Source organism: Siphateles boraxobius, unplaced genomic scaffold, assembly GCF_051911475.1.
Source record: "Siphateles boraxobius isolate OS27281-9 unplaced genomic scaffold, OSU_SipBor_1 7, whole genome shotgun sequence".
Taxonomy (NCBI): domain Eukaryota; kingdom Metazoa; phylum Chordata; class Actinopteri; order Cypriniformes; family Leuciscidae; genus Siphateles; species Siphateles boraxobius.
Genome location: NW_027509197.1, coordinates 33686204 through 33701009, shown reverse-complemented (window position 1 = coordinate 33701009; position 14806 = coordinate 33686204).

Here is a 14806-nt window from a genome sequence, read left to right as displayed (position 1 = left end):
AGTCTGGGTTTGGCAGCTGCCAGGAGAACGTTACTTTCCTGACTGCATTGTGCCAAATGTAAAGTTTGTGGAGGGGGGTTATGGTGTGGGGTTGTTTTTCAGGGGTTGGGCTTGGCCCCTTAGTTACAGTGAAAGGAACTCTTAAGGAGCGAGCCAGACCTTCTCGTCCAACATCAGAGCCTGACGTCACAAATGCGCTTTTAAAAGTATGGTCAAAAATTCCCATAAACACACTCCTAAACCTTGTGGAAAGCCTTCCCAGAAGAGTTGAAGCTGTTATAGCTGCAAAGGGTGGGCCAACTCCATATTAAAGGGGAACTATGCAGTTTTTTTAGCTTAAGTGAACAGCTTCTGAGTTATTGGAATGGTTATATGACTTTTTTCGGGTTGAATGGTGGCCATCTCGCAAAAAGCCAAACCTTATCCCTTCATCTGGTCATGTTTATCCACCTAACGTTGCGTTCACTAGATATCAGTGCAAACAAAGCTAACGAACCTGCCCAACAAGTGCTAACGTTAGCTATCCATACCAACACATTTGGGCAAACATACTTAGATTACTAACATAACACTAAGAAATAAAGTAACTGGTTGATAAAGCACAATTACCTGTTTTTTTTCTAAAACCACTTTATTTATGTTGTTCTGTCGGATTATAGTGTCGATTTCACTGAATATGATCAAAAAAATGTTGCCAACGGCAGCTTTAAGAATGGGATGTCATTAAAGTTCATGTGCATGTAAAGGCAGACGTCCCAAAACTTTTGGAAATATTGTATATATTTCTTCATCATTCTATTTCAATTTCAGAATTTCAATTCTGCATTTTGTTTGCAACCCTAGTTCATATTTAAAGACTAAGAGACATTCTTAATTCAATTCAGTGTAAGTTAAAAATCATAAATTGGTGAAAAAGGTAAATTCTGAAACAGGCTATGAAATGACAGAGAGAGAGACAGAGTAGAAGTCTGAGAAATCTGTGTCAAGTTCTCACACAATGGTAAGGCTGGTACATTACGTCTATCTTCAAATGGCAGCAGTAAAGGGAGTGAGCACATGTTCAATTGAGAGTGGAAGGATATGGGCTGTGGTCGCTCAGGGTTAGTAAGTTTTCGTGAACCTCGTCTCTTTGGCACTTCCTGTTTGATGAAGAATGCAGGGCTAAAGGACAGGCCTGTTTGGACAACTTCACAAATACCATACAAGAGTTTGCAAAAAAACAAGTTATGTGAACCAAAGCCAATCTATGTTAAATATGTGTGTTTACACATACTCACACAGCATTAGGGAGGATGAACACTCATAAGATAAGGGTGCAGGGATCTGGTGCAGAGGTCCGAAGTCTGATATCAACACTTGCAACATTATAAATACTGATCCTGCACAAATAAGACAAATTTGTTGCAACTCGAGGACAATTGATGGGTATATATATATATATATATATATAATATATATATATATATATATATATATATATATATATATATATATACAGGTCCTTCTCAAAAAATAGCATATTGTGATAAAGTTAATTATTTTCCATAATGTAATGATAAAAATTAAACTTTCATATATTTTAGATTCATTGCACACCAAATGAAATATTTCAGGTCTTTTATTGTTTTAATACTGATGATTTTGGCATACAGCTCATGAAAACCCAAAATTCCTATCTCAAAAAATTTGCATATTTCATCTGACCAATAAAAGAAGTGTTTTTAATACAAAAAAAGTCAACCTTCAAATAATTATGTTCAGTTATGCACTCAATACTTGGTCGGGAATCCTTTTGCAGAAATGACTGCTTCAATGCGGCGTGGCATGGAGGCAATCAGCCTGTGGCACTGCTGAGGTGTTATGGAGGCCCAGGATGCTTCGATAGCGGCCTTAAGCTCATCCAGAGTGTTGGGTCTTGCGTCTCTCAACTTTCTCTTCACAATATCCCACAGATTCTCTATGGGGTTCAGGTCAGGAGAGTTGGCAGGCCAATTGAGCACATTAATACCATGGTCAGTAAACCATTTACCAGTGGTTTTGGCACTGTGAGCAGGTGCCAGGTCGTGCTGAAAATGAAATCTTCATCTCCATAAAGCTTTTCAGCAGATGGAAGCATGAAGTGCTCCAAAATCTCCTGATAGCTAGCTGCATTGACCCTGCCCTTGATAAAACACAGTGGACCAACACCAGCAGCTGACATGGCACCCCAGACCATCACTGACTGTGGGTACTTGACACTGGACTTCAGGCATTTTGGCATTTCCTTCTCCCCAGTCTTCCTCCAGACTCTGGCACCGTGATTTCCGGATGACATGCAAAACTAGCTTTCATCCGAAAAAAGTACTTTGGACCACTGAGCAACAGTCCAGTGCTGCTTCTCTGTAGCCCAGGTCAGGCGATTCTGCCGCTGTTTCTGGTTCAAAAGTGGCTTGACCTGGGGAATGCGGCACCTGTAGACCATTTCCTGCACACGCCTGTGCACGGTGGCTCTGGATGTTTCTACTCCAGACTCAGTCCACTGCTTCCGCAGGTCCCCCAAGGTCTGGAATCAGTCCTTCTCCACAATCTTCCTCAGGGTCCGGTCACCTCTTCTCGTTGTGCAGCGTTTTTTGCCACACTTTTTCCTTTCCACAGACTTCCCACTGAGGTGCCTTGATACAGCACTCTGGGAACAGCCTATTTGTTCAGAAATTTTTTTTTGTGTGTCTTACCCTCTTGCTTGAGGGTGTCAATGATGGCCTTCTGGACAGCAGTCAGGTCGGCAGTCTTACCCATGATTGCGGTTTTGAGTAATGAAACAGGCTGGGAGTTTTTAAAAGCCTCAGAAATCTTTTGCAGGTGTTTAGAGTAAATTAGTTGATTCAGATGATTAGGTTAATAGCTCGTTTAGAGACCCTTTTCATGATATGCTAATCTTTTGAGATAGGAATTTGGGGTTTTCATGAGCTGTATGCCAAAATCAACAGTTTTAAAACAATAAAAGACCTGAAATATTTCATTTGGTGTGCAATGAATCTAAAATATATGAAAGTTTATCAAAAGTTTATTTTTATCATTACATTATGGAAAATAATGAACTTTATCACAATATGCTAATTTTTTGAGAAGGATATATATATATATATATATATATATAGGTCCTTCTTTTATATATATATAAATATAAAATTGTGACACATTTTGGTAGCCCCAGTATATATATATATATATATATATATATATATATATATATATATATATATATATATATATATATATATATATATATATATATATATATATATATATATATGTATATATATACTGGGGCTACCAAAATGTGTAAATGTACATGTGTGTGTAAAATGCATATGTCTATATAAAATAGGCAATATAAAAAAAATATATAATATATATATAATAATCTAAAATAGATTTGGGAAGTAAAAATTATAAAAAATCAAAACAATTGCTACAGTTTTACAGTAATATTCTATTTTCATAAAGAGTTAAAGGGATATTAGACTAGTAAGTTAACTGCTAATCAGATGACAGATGTTATGTGCAAAAATTGAAATGATTACTGAGACAGGTGTCAGCGTGCAGCAGAACTGATCGGAAGGGGGGACGTGGATCGAGGACAAGTGGTATGATGACAGATTCATGAAAACATGTCTAGCCCCTCATCTTCCACCCACCCACCCACACGCCCAGAAAGGTGCCAAGGTTTGCACCTCATCTCATCTCTTTTTTTCGGAGCACTTTGGCACTTCTTTGCCACAGCCTCTGATAGCGGATAGCTCGCTGTTCTCATCACTTTATTCTCACAGGAAGGTGTCAAGGTTCCCACTGACGCTTTGACAGACTTTGCCATTAGATGAGAGTGTGATCAGGGCGAGATCCAGTCGGAGGTGGTAATTAATGTACCAGTGCAGTTATTTATACCGTAATGTGCGGAGCTGTTCCATCAGTCATTTGCAGGACTCGGTTGGCTCCAGACTTGTACAAGAGGGAGAAACAGCACGCTTCGACTTTGGAAATGGATTCCGATGGAAGAGAGCGTTTTCTTGTTAATTACCCGCAGAATGTATTAAGCTTGCTAGCATGCATTAGCAAACAGCAAGCTTTCTTCAGCTTAATGTGAAGTATCTTCTTCCTAAAGAAAAGTTTTAAACGACAAAGGAGGAAGTCTGTAATAACTGAAGAATATCCATTAGTATTCCTGTACATCTCAGTGGCAGTTAATCGGCTGGTGCGGGACCATCCTGGAAGTACATGACAGGCTTGCTGCCATCTTTGCAGAATTCTGGGAACGGTATTGATGAAAACTAAAACTAAAAAATAAATAACATTGTCAAAGAAAAAACAATTTAAACCAATTAACATGACATATTATTATATTCAATATAATATAACAAATAATATAATATAATATAATGTACTATAATATAATGTACTATAATATAATATAATATAACAACATAATAAACATAATATAATATAAACTATAATTACAATATACGTATAATATACATAATTACATGTGTTATTTATTTTTTTAGCAAAAATAAATACAAATGTTTTAGACACATTTATATAAAAAAAAATCTAAAATACTATAATTACAAAAATTATGTACATTTATATTTATGTTTGTTTTTCAGGAAAAAAATATTCTTTGACTGAATTTAAGTGTTTGTAATCAATGGCATGTTTCATAACATTAGTAAAAAGAAGTAAAAAAAAGGGTAAAAAGGGTAAAAAAAAATTTTTTTAAATCAATTATAGGGCGCAAATATTGCCCCTCTATAAATTAAAAAAAAAAAAAAAAAAAAATAGCGGATAGACTGTGGCTAAAATATACTATCATGACTTCCTGCACTTTTACATTTTTCCAAAAACATAACTTAGTATGATGTAAAAGCTGTTTTCCTCATAAAGTAGGACAAAACGCATAAACACACACACATAAACTTCCACAGCATATATAAAATATATAATATAATGAAATATTTGTGATTAATATGTTGCTTGGAAAGTTTTATGTTAAATGTTATACAGTCTCAGAAAAAAAGGTACAAAGCTGTCACTGCCATACCCTTTCAAAATGTACACCTTTGTGCCTTATTTAACCATAAAAGGTGCATATTAGTACCTAAATGTTACATATTAGTAAACACATTAACTGCACCCCAGTGACTGTTTTTTCAGTGTAACTATGCCATCTATCAGGTGCTGCATTAACTTGTACATGATAACCAGCCAAACTTTGAGGCCTTAACAAAACAGATAGTAAGTTGTCAATCCTTTCACCGAGGCATCACTGTTGAGGTGCATCCAAAACAATCTCGATGAGGGAAAGGTCTGATGGAATGTGAAAATTCTGTGAAATCCCACCTCGCTGGCTTCTGTTGAGTGTCTACCTGACTTATCAGATATCTCAGAGCGAGCGAGTACTTGAGGCTGGACATTACACAGCTTCCCTGTCACGGTTTATTACAGAGTCGAAGAGCAGTTTTATAGGGTTCTGCCCTCGTAAGCATGTCAAGATAAAAGCCTTGGCATATTAGCCCAAGCCTAACCTTTGGTTTAACCTCAAACGACATCTATAATCCAGAGAGTTAATGAGGACAACATCAAACAGAGCAACAGCGTAACGGTGCTTTAAGTTATTCACAATGCTTCCAACTAGATTCTGTTATTTTAGAGCTTTTCAGAGCAAAATCATACTCTACGTGTACACAAATGTAAACGTGAATAATAAGCCAATGTACTGCAAGAGCGTGGTCAAAAATATTAAATAATCGCCTTTCATTGAGATATCAAGTAATTTTATAGCAAACTTACCCAAGGCCAGTGTTATCTTTAGTAGATTAAAAATAGAGTCAGAAATGAATAGGGCTGTGGGGCAAAAAATGACAATAAATGTGAGAAAATTTCCCAAAATATTTCAAATGTTAGGAGTCAAAAGTACCTCCCATTTAATCAGTTAACTAGTATTTTTTATATTTCATTATACATGATTTTTGTAACAGTTTGTGCTTCTGCAGACATTGTATTCAGCGACCTCTCTCACTGAGCTGAGTTGAAAGTGGATAATATAATAATATAGTGGATAATATAATATAATATAATATAATATAATATAATATAATATAATATATAATGTAATATAACATAATATAGTTGATTTTCAGTAAAAAAGCAAAAATATATTATTTGAGAAATAATATAATATAATATAGTTGATTATTCAGTAAAAATATATGGTAAAATTATCTTTTTTTATTTTTCAGCAAAAAAAATATTACTGTTTTTGCTGTTTATTTTACTTTACTTATTTACTTTTTCAGAAAGAAAACTTGCCTTGATATCAATTTAAATTACTTGACTGAATTTAATTTGCCATGGATTACACTGTTTTTACATAATTAGAAAAAAAGCTTGTAAAATCAATTCTAGGGAGTGAATGTTTCCCCTGAAGAAAGAAGTTAATTTCTGACACTGCTTGATAATGTTTTTCTAACCGTTTGTGCACTAATTCTATTACACAGTAATGTTCTTTGGGAATACAGACTTTCTATTGTAATATGCTGTTGTTTACTAAACAGGCTGTGCTTTGCTTTATCTCCCCAGTGATCTGCATTAACTTTAAGGCTCGTACCCTCTGCTGCCAGCCTGCCAATGGCATTCATCGCAAGAGTAGCCATGGGACCCGTGTGAAGCACATAAAGATTGGCAATCTGAGTCTGAAACTCCGGGCTCCAGACGTCCTGACTCGCATCCTCCTCTCTCAAAGTCATCAGCGCTGCTGGATTCAGTCGGCTGCTGAGATAGAAAGTGAAAAGTCTCTGCTAGACATCAGACCGTATTTTCCCTGATAGTTTTAATGTCTTCTCGCTGAAAATGAGCTTCCTTTTAATTGCTCCTGAAATAATTTGGGGCTCTGCAGTTAGGCTAAATCAATCCAGGAAAATATGATGGATTCGTCGTGTCTACAGCATTTCCTCCAAGCTCCTCTTTGATATGTCTTGTTTTTCAAGATTATTCACTCTTGGTGATTCATATGAGTTGATCCCAAGAGATACATGGTGTAAAGTGTGTCAGGAACATTCAGAAAACACTTTGTCGTCAACAATTCTGTTATCATTTACTCAAGTCATTCTAAACGTATGACTTCATTCTATGCATAAAACAAATATAATAAACAATCTGTAGTATAATAAAATAGAAAATAGTGAATAATGTACTGGCTGATCCTTTACATGCAACTACAATGAATCAGCTTGAAGCGGTTGAAGTCTCAATTTCAGTCTGTTCGTCACACAAACCTATAATATATTACTTGCAAAAGTGACCGTATATCACTTTTACAATTCACAAGACATATAAAACACCTTTATAATATACTTGTATGGTGCTTTTTATCCTTTTTGAAACTGGAAAGCATCAGTCTTCATTACTTGTAAATGGACAGAGAAGTTTAACCAGCATAGTATTTATTTGAAATAATGTGAAGGAAAATAAATAATTAGTTTGAATAATATAATATAATATAATATAATATAATATAATATAATATAATATAATATAATATAATATAATATAATATACATTTTTATTTTGATATAAAATATAAATAATACATGAAATAAATTCTAAAAAAAGAAATAAAAAAATTCATAAAGTGTCGCTTTTGACAAAAGCATCTGCCAAATGTAAATGTCAAATTCTCATTTTGTGTTCAACAGAAGAACATCAAACAGGTTAGGAATGACATGAGGGTGAGTGTATTTTCATTTTTGGGTGAACTATCCCTTTAAAAACCTGGTCATAAACGCCTGAGTCTGACAGCATCTGGAAAGCTGGTATTGCTGATGGATCCTGCACATGGCTGAGGTAATCCATGAAAACCTGTTCTCTGTAATTGGCAGGATAGTGAGCTTCTCTCTGAGCTGAGCTGTGTACTGTAGGTTTATTTATCTTCATGTGATTAATTTTTATAATCCAAGCTATTCTGGGGCAAAGTGGCTCATCCAACGTTAAGTACAGCGTGAGTCACCTGAGAGCGGACCGCACTAATTTAAAACACAAGCTCCAGGCGAACTGAGGGTGCTTCGGATACTTCCTCTGAAGTTTTATGAGGTGAGGTCATGAAGAGGGCAGAGCATCTTTTCTATTTAGTCCTATGGGTCTGCATCATGCATAGAGCTAGTCATACTTTAGTAGTCCAACACAACCTTTCCCCCAATAAATGTCATTCCTTATGATGAAAACCATCTGCTTTGCTTGTTTTGATGGGGCCACAGTGGTTTAGTGTGCTAATAGTGCTGACTTATTTGGCAAAAAGCATCTATAGGGGAGGGGGAAACCCCTTCCGTAAGAACAAAAGCAGGCAGGGAACAGCCAGACAACGTTTCTATCCATATTAGGACACGCAGGCGATTCCTCTTCCTGCTGGCCTTCTGAGGTTCCTGAGTGATCTCTGCTCGGCTCACACGCTCCCAGCTCTGGATACAAGACACTCAGGATCATTCAAATCAACTACATAAAGAACGTAATCTTTCACAAGATGATGGGCTGCAGGACAAGGCCTTTAAAGATCATGTGCAAGACTATATCTGAGGGAAGCTCTACTTTGTCTCACTTCTCTTCCTGTAGTCCCCTTTTCCCTAATTTTGACTGTCTAATCTTAAAAATAAAGCTTTCATGTTTTCACAACAATGCCAGAGAAAAACATTTTGGGTTCCTTAAAGAACCTTCCAGTGAGTTTTGTTTTTCTTATAAAGAACATTTTAATAATCCACAGAACCTTTTTCGACTATAAAGAAACTTCAGTATAACTAAAGGATCCAAGGGTGTTAAAGAACTTATATATATATATATATATATATATATATATATATATTGTTATTGTTATATATATGATATTATATAAAGAATCTTTATTTTTAAGAGTATGATAAAAAAAAGTGTGTGAAGAATTTATCAAGTGGTTTAAAACATATCTTTTTGCTTAAAGTTCACCCAAAAATAAAAATTGTCATCCTTTACTCACCCGTTGCAATCCCATATGATTTTTTTTTATTCTGTGGAACACAAAATGATTTTTTTTTTTACGAATGTCCTGTTCAAAATAATTTTAAATTATTATAATTTAATTTTAAACAAAATAATGTAATTGCAACAATTAAAAAATATATAAATATTATATAAATAAATACATATTATACAGACGTAAACACTTACAAACAATGGTTCCAAAGGGGGGTTTTCTTACGATGCCCTAAAGAATCGTTTGGTAAACAGCTCTTAAAAGAAACATTTTTTCTTAGTGTGAAAAACATTTTAAAAATCTAAAGAACATTTTCACTATAAAGAACCTTTTGAGAAACAGAACAGTTTCATAGATAACCATTAATGGGAACCTTTAATGGCAATAAAGAAACTTAACTTTAAAGAGTACCTTGAACTTTAACATTTATATTTAAATAAATGTTAAATAAAAAATAGGGTTTTTCACACTGTGCTTAACCCTAGGTTATCGTCATTCTAACCCCAGCTTTTTGACCCTGGAACATTTCACACTTGTAATTTAGTTTAGCACCGCTTTTTGGCCGGGGTTATGAAACCCTGCTCTGCTTTTGTGTCAGCGACATGAATATAACAGCTTATGAATACTAAAGATTAATACCCTAGGTAAATTATAAACAGTGTAAAACATAACCGTTCCGTTTACCTGGGGTTTAGAATGACCCAGGGTTAACCATTTCAAGTGTGAAAAGCCCTAATGTGGTGTTCATTTTTGACTAAACTCTTGCGCTAATTGGCAACATTTGAACATAATATACTCAGATTTTATAGAAGGAAAATGCATATGAAATGTTAAATATCAAAGGTGAAAGAATCCAGAGTGAGCTCGATAATCATCCTGCATTACACTTCGACTTTTCCACTTTATGATGGATGTCATAAAAACACACAAGCTTGGAAACTCCCACCAAGACACAAAGACAGAAAGAGAGAGTGAGAGACGGTGTTGTTGTCTTGTTTTGAATGCCAATTAGGGGCTAAAATAATTAGGAGGCGACTGTCTGCCGACTGGTTCCTCACCACCGGCAATCTGTGTGTTTGAAGCCCAGATGAGCCTTTTTACAAGTTCTCACAAAGACCCATTGTTAGGGACATTCTGGACAAATGTGCCCTGACTAATTTGAAACATACTCTTTTAGGAATAAGATGCATTGGCTTTGAGTCTACGACAATGGGATCTGACCACAAGAAGGTGCGACATCAACACAGATACTTTCTGACAGATTCATTTTGGAGTCTAAATTCCTCAAAGCCTGAGGATCAAAGTGGGATGGGTGATATAAGGTTATGCAGACAGACAGTTCTGTGTGAGAGGAGAAGTGAGAGGGGAAGGGTGTTCACTCTTACAGTAACTATCTCACAGAAGGGGGCATGCACACCATTAAGCAATGGATATGTTTTTAGTATAAGCAAAACTAATCTGAATCTGTATTTTGGTAAACATCACAATACAGCAAAAACATGCTCAGGTCATAGTTTACCCTATAACTCAAACTAAAGAAATGTGAAATCATTTGTTGATCACATTAAAAAATATATATAATAGTAAAAACATTATAAATATAAATTAATGTTTTTAGAACCATTCAAATCTTTTTGCACTTCTTTAATTTCTTCATTCATATATATATATATATATATATATATACATTCACACAAACACACACACACATATATATTTATATGTATATATACAAGTATTGTACTTTTATATATAAGCATTTATATAATTAATATAAGTATACTTTAAATCAAAATTTAAAACATTTTTTTATGTTTTTTAAAATTGTATTACAGTGTTTGTTTTAGAAGAGTCTAGGAATTAAGCTCTTTACTATTATGAAAATAATTTTAGAGCAAAACCGTCCCAAAAAAATAGGATATGTTTATTTTAGACCATTTTATTTTATTTTATTCATTAATTCTTTTAAATTGGGGTGAAATGCGAGCTGGACACATTCTTGATGGGTTCTGTGCGTTTTGTGCGATTCGCCCATTCGCAGTAGGCCTAATAAAAATGTCATAAATAGATTCATGTTGTTCAGTCAAGACCTTCAATGATAAACATCTCCGGCGTCGAGCGTTTTGCCAAGAAACTGAAGAAGGATTTCTAATAGTTGCGCTGATGATTTTTCCCTGGCATCTTTCCTGCAGATACAGAGAAAGGGGATCGCAGGCACTTCTTAAAGTTGACAGGTTAACAGTGCAGTAATCCCAGCAGCAGCTGCGATCTGTGGAAGCATCTAGTGTTGGTGTGTGACTGCTAAAAACTGCCATTACAATAACCTCCCCGAGGAGCTACTTAGCGAGCTATCCGAGGATCATCATGAAGACAAAGGCTCTCCGATTTATGGGCCAGAAGCCTCACGCATGTGGAATCAGTGCCATCTGTTGGCTGCGACAGCTTTACACTTAAAGCTCGCCCTATCAGCCAGGGAGAAGATAGGAACAAAAGATTTAAGAGTCTTAAGACTCATGTCAATAACAAACTGCATACTTGGAATTTTATTAAATTTATAAGCTATAAGGAATTTGGTCCAGATTTCCAGTCCAAATTATTTTTGCATAGCTGCACCATAAAGAAACCCAGCAAAATGCACACATTTACAAAGCATCTAAATAGAAAAAAAAAGATACAAAATCTGTATTCAAAATATGTAGTAGCATGTACACTTTTGGTACCAATATGTACTTTTGAGGTACTAATATGCAGTACAAAGATGAAAGGGTACCGCCCCAGTGAAAGCTTTTGCAGCTTTTTGACAGCTCTTTTCTGAGAGTGGAACATAGTAATAAAGATATTTATAATTACTACATACACCCTAACCCAAACTCTTCACTCTTAAAAATAGGTTCCAAAAAAGGGGTTTCGCAGTAATGCCATAAAATAACCATTTTTGGTTCCCTTGAAGTACCTTTTACTCAACGTAACCAATTTCGTTATCAGTGTAAAGAACATTTTTAAAACCTAAAGAACGTTTTTCCATTATAAAGAACCTTTTGTGGAATGCTAACGGTTCTTCATGGAATCATGCATGTCAATAAGGACACCGCACATCTGAAAGAAAAGTTAAAAAAAAAAGTATGAACCCATTTTATTTTGCGGATGTCCTAAGAAAGTGGTTTAGTGTGATTTAGCTAGCTTTTAAGAACATTTTCAGCATTTTGGATAAAACAGTTTTAGAGAAACTAAAGCTCTATGCGATCAGCTGTCTGAAAACACACGGTTGGTCTAAATATTATGATTCTGGAACATACTGGGTTGAGTGGGAGAGTTTCACACCTCTCAGTGCCTAAAATCAGAACACTTGTTAATGAAAGAATGTGCTGAGACTTAATTGGGGTCTACAGGGATTGTACTTCATCTCAAATCCCTCGAAATGCTTGTGTCGTGTATAAAAATAGAGTGAGGAGTTTTACTGATGCTGGAACACACAACTTTTAAATTTATTAATACAATATTATGTAAAAGCCAACTGTACGTACCTAAAGAGCAAAGGAGATTTGGGTTTGCCACACTTTATATGGGCATATTAAAGGGTTAGTTCACCCGAAAATGAAAACTATGTAATTACTTACCCTGATGTCGTTCCAAACCTGTAAGTCTTAATTTTCAGAACACAACTGAAGATCTTTTTGATGAAATCTGAGCTTTCTGTCTCTCCATTGACAGCTTCGCAACTACCACTTTGACGATTCAAAAATTTCATAAAGAGATCGTAAAACTAATCCATATGAATAGAGCGGTTTGGTCCAAATCGTCTGAAGAGACACAGTCGCTTTGTATGATGAACAGATTGAATTTAGGCTTTTATTCACATACAGTGCTTAGCGCGTGTTTGGGAAATATCCCGCCCCTCCATAACTGCGAGTTCTTGTGTAAATATAAGTAAGGAAAAAGTCAATTTCATACCAATTCGAGCCCGATTCAGACCCAGACAATGACAAATATTGATTTACTATTTCAAATAAATGACGCATGCCTTTTGAACTTTCGATTCACCAAAGAATCCTGAAAAGAATGTATCCACAAAACTATTAAGCAACTATTAACCATTTTCAACATTGATAATAATAAGAAATGTTTCTTGAGCATGAAACCAGGATATTAGAATGATTTCTGAAAGATCCTGTGACACTGAAGACAAGAGTAGCCTATTGGCTGTTTTTACTGTATTTTAATCAAATAAATGCAGAATTGCTGATCATAAGAAACTTAATTCAAAAACATTTGAACAAACTTTTTGGAGCAGCTGAACTTTTGACTCAATCCCTTATAGCTGAAATATGATTTTCTGTGAGACAACAATACAAATTATGGTGGCCAACTATAAACGTTAATTTTCCTCTCGTGATATTGCATTTGTCTAAACAAAATTAGATTTCATATATTTAGGAACATTGTGTCCCCCCCCCCATCTACACCCCCCCCCCCCCCCCTTTTTCTTAATAAAAACCCAACAAACCGAATCTAATTAACACGCTCACTCACATACAGCCTAATTTAGAGACGGTTAAAACACTTAAGAATGTTCTGCTGGGCAAATGCTGTGTGGTTTGGAGGAGAAGCACACAGGTCCTTGAAAAACAAGAGGAGGCTGGGTAGTGGCAGGCGACGGGCCCCTGTCAGAGCGCCTCTTTTGTCAGTCAGGATGAGGGCAGTCATACTAATCCACGGCTCACTTCATCTCAATTAAGCCTTTGTGCTCTCCACTTGTACCCGCACACAAGAGGCCTGTGACGCCCCTATCGCTGCGGCTCGCGTTCATAGGCCTATACACACTTGAACTCACTGTCTGAACGCCTCCACCCCCCTTCCTTTGTCTCAAAGGTATTAACTAACACGGGAAACGAGGGGTTAATAGCCAGAACACTGCTTATGAGAATGTAATGATAGCTTAAGGAAATCAGCTTAAAGGAGGTTAACCCTTATTATAAAACATGCAGATAGTTCTCTGATTGGATGAGCCATCATAAAATAGGGATAAAGGCACACTTGTAACTGTAAGTGAATGTACGAACTAGTAGAAGAACTGCTAACTCGGATTATAATAATAATAATAATCAATTTTTAAAATCAGTATAATTCATTAATATCAATAATAATAATATTAACAATAACTCTTAATTAATAATCATTAATATTACTAATAATAAAACACTTTTTTAACTAATTGAATGAATTAATAATAAAACAAATTTCACTGAAAGTAGTTAATTCAAATTATTATTAATAATAATAGTAATAATAATGATAATAATATTATAACAATAAATAATAACAATAATAACCCATTTTTATTTAATTTAAATCAATATAATCCATTAAAATTAAGATCATAAACTTATTCAACTAATATAGTTCAATAATTATAATAATAATAATAATTGATTAACAATAAATAGAATAACAACAATAAACATTAATCATTAATAATTATTTATAGTAATAATAGCATATTATTAATAATAAAATGTTTGAATAAACCGTTTAAACCAGTTGTACTCATTAATAATAATAATAATAAATATAGCTGCAAGCAGCGATTATATGGGCTACGGGACTTGAACCCACAGTCTCTGGGTCAGGTGCCTGTCAGTCATCTCATTGCTGGGAAGACATGTTTTCACACAGATGCCGAAGCTCTATAGTTCAAGTGAGATTCAACTGCATAGATGAAGATGTAGTATATAAATGCACCGCATGTTTAATAAGTTCAGATGAGATCATTCT